Source organism: Schistocerca gregaria, chromosome 9 (assembly GCF_023897955.1).
Source record: "Schistocerca gregaria isolate iqSchGreg1 chromosome 9, iqSchGreg1.2, whole genome shotgun sequence".
NCBI lineage: Eukaryota > Metazoa > Arthropoda > Insecta > Orthoptera > Acrididae > Schistocerca > Schistocerca gregaria.
The window spans coordinates 250,493,076-250,496,706 of record NC_064928.1 but is presented as its reverse complement, the minus strand read 5'-3'; the positions used below and the strand labels follow the sequence as shown (position 1 = coordinate 250,496,706).

The 3,631-nt window shown below is 35.4% G+C and overlaps 1 pseudogene; it reads left to right on the top strand.

The window, feature by feature from the left end:
• The first annotated feature begins 302 nt into the window (after nt 1–302).
• On the top strand, nt 303–1,369 carry LOC126291608 (uncharacterized; annotated as a pseudogene).
• The last annotated feature ends 2,262 nt before the right edge of the window (nt 1,370–3,631 follow it).

Genomic DNA, 3,631 nt, shown 5'->3' with positions numbered 1-3,631 from the left:
TGCAGATGGCATATCCGAAATGTATTTCAGAATAATAGGATGTTATCCCCCAAGGAAATTGACAAAAACTCATAGCTCCCACATTTTATGGTTCAAATGTCATGAAAAGCCAAAACAGCAGGAGTTCAAGCAAAAACAAAAGCAGTTTATGATATGCACATTTGGTTCACTGTTACGCACACCAACTTAATAATGAGAAATACAGTATTATACGAAACCCAAGAACGTGTTTCTCTAACATCCTGGTTACTTCAGTATACTTTTAAAGATAATCGCAATGTGCGTCCAGTCTCAAGAAACATATGAACATCAGAATTCCCTGTGCATGTTCTACTAGGTGGAACTTTGACATGCAGAGCACAAATAGGGTTCATGAAAATCCTCGACCTTGAAAAAAGAGCCTTACTAACATTCAATAAACATCAAATGCAGATAAAACCATTGCAAAACAATAGGAAATTTTAAAGTAGGCCTACCTGGATGATGACAGTTTCAAGTTATGGTTAGAGCTTTTTCATAAGATTATGCCTCGTTGTGAAATAATTTACAAGTAAATGCAATCTTGAGAAATTAGTTTCTGTAAAGTTAATGAATATATCACAATATTCAATTATTAATAATTAAGAAGCTCGAAGTACTGTGAGAATCTTCATAAGCCACTCATGGTAGAATGTAAGAACCTGTGTGATTAAATATGTGTTGGCATAATGGACAGATATTCTTCCACTAAACACGTTGTAGTTGCTAAATTGTTCAACGAGAAATGCTTTGCTAGCTTTGAGAGTGAGTATCCTACACAAGAGAGAGACTAACCAGTGAAGTGTGCCTCACGACTGACAAACGAGAGCATGAAACTGAATTAAAAGTATATTGTAGGTCTGATATTCGTGAATATTGTGAAGTAATTGAAGTGCTCAAACTTATAGTAAACAAACAAAAAAAGGGAAATCAACACATTGTTCCTTAGTAAATTACAAAACTGCTAAAAATCCTCTTGACAGTTCCCAGAACTATACCAGAGGCAAATTCTGCTCCCCATCACTGAAAAGAATAAAAACGTTTCTAAAAAGCACTACGAGTTCATGAAGTATAAATGCGGTTGCAATGCTTTCAATGGAGAAAAATTTCCTCAGATGTCATCCAGAGATGATTGAGAAAATTATCGATCTTCTTGTGCCAATTAAAACAAGAAGAATGGATTTCCTTTGTAAATGAACAGATCAAGCTTGAACTGCAAAAAATTGGGTTAAAGTAAGTGCAGGATATTTGACTTTGTTCTTCTAGGATTTTATCAACATTCTGAATAAATGTAAAATCCAGGACTGAATGTAACAATATTATGAAAAGGATAGTTGCTACTCATCTTATAGCAGAGATGCTGAGTCGCAAAAAGCCACAACAAAAAGACTGTCTCTCTGTCTCTAAATAAGCTTTAAGCCAAAAAGGTCTTTGTCAAAAATAAATCTCTCTCTCTCTCTCTCTCTCTCTGTCACACACACACACACACACACACACACACACACACACACACACACACACACACACACACACACACACAAGACCACAGTGTGTGGCAGATGAAGCCAGACTATGAACAGCAGGCAGCAGCAACGCAAGATGGAAGAAACAGTTGGGTGGGGTTAAGGAGGAGGCTGGGGTGGGGAGGGGGAGGGATAGCAGGCTAGGGGTGGGGGTTGGTGAAGTGCTGCTGGGGAGTGTGCAGGAATGAGGTGGAGAGTGGGTAGGGCAGCTAGATGCAGTTAGGAGGTTCGATAGAACACGAGAGGGAGAGAGAGGAGGGGATGGGGGGGGGGGGGGGCAGTAGTACAAAAGGGTGAGTTGATGGAATAGAGGGCTGTGTAGTGATGGAATGGAAACAGGAACAGGGCTAGATGAGTGAGGACAATGTTTATTTCCATTTACACAGTTTTTAAATCAAGCCTCAAAATTTTCTGGAGGAGCACCGTTATAATTTTAGCTATGGGTCCTCCAGTACTCCTTAAAATTCTAAGTTAAACATTGAACTTTCAATTCTCTAACATCACCTTGTTTGGTGTACAAGATTTCATGCATCGAAAGGCACGTTATTTGCGTCTCTAACCTGTTTTATTTCTTCCACAAAATATCTGACTTATTCAGTTTTATTTTATTTTCATGTTTTGTTCAGAAAGCATGACATATATAAATATTGATTGGTGTTCTATTATTATTAAGAGAATATAATGAAGAGAAAGTGGAGGAGTTTCAATTTATTCTGCAATTGGATATTTTTTAGCACTTTAGCTATTTCAGTTTTCCCTCAAATCAATAATTAAGTTTTTCTTTATTATGCTGATTACTTTCAAACTTTTTTGTGCAAAGATAGACATCACTCTGGCCAGTTTGATAGGCCATATGCCCATTTCCAAATCTTCATTTTGCTGTGAAAATTCAAACAGAAATCCATTGTGTAAATTCTAGTGAGCTGTGTTTTTACTCCGCTCAAAGATTTGAAAAACATAATAGCTTGAGTGTAAGGAGTGAAATAAGAAAAGTTTTGACAATACATCAATTAGATTCGTTTTTATTGAAAAATGGCCCTTTCTTAAAAAAATAACTTCACTCCATCAAAAGGATGAGTTGTCTGGTTTTGGACTTAAAGTCTAAATATTTATAAAACCAATAAAATTAATATATTGGTTTTTCTTTCAGAGCATGTGTGTTGAGCTGTAGTAATAAAACATATGGTCTTTATCACTCTTTGCTGTAACAAATTAAAAGAATTAAAATACTTATTGCATCTCTTAATTTCACCAACACTGTAATTTGACTGATAATGTGTTATGTAATAATTGTTTGTGATCAGGGTGACTTTTATTGAGGCAGTGAGAACCAGAAGGACCCAAATCACAGAAACAAAAGTTTTGGGAAAAACAGATGTTTGTGAAAATCAAATTTTGCAGACAACCGAGAAGTCTCATGGGCCTGAATTTTTTTTTACAGACTCATCAACTACTGCTTATGAAAAAAATAATGTAACCACTTTGTTATGAAATATTGATTAATATTTAAGAATATATTTGTTATTAATGTTAATTAGCAAATTTTCCAGATATAGGCTACTGACAACAGTATCTTTTGACAATTGCTAAGTTTGTAATTAATTAATGTGAAACTAAAACCAGAACATAAAGTACAGACAGAAAAACACTACACACACATTATGATGACCTATTCCATCCTTCATGCTCCTCACTATCATAATATTCATTAAGCACATGCTGTTTTCTTGAGGTTCAGATAAAATTTCTGATATACCTCTAATTATGAAGTATTACTCTTGCTTTACATGATGTAGATGCTAAATGATGTTGTCAACCATAAATAACAATTGAACAGGGCAGAACAACAACATTATACTTTGTGCTTTGGGCCATATGGAAATGAACATCTGAGAAATTGGCGAGACAGCTTTTTTGTAGGTGTTAATATACACAGTGTGGGATTACAGATGTAGATGAAGGAGGTTCACCATAAGATCAAAAAATTGCAGGAGCATGCATACACACTACAATCTTAAAATCAATGAAGGTCCTTATGGTTCTCAGCACCTGAGTTGTTCTGAAACTGATCAATAATTGAAAAATAAATC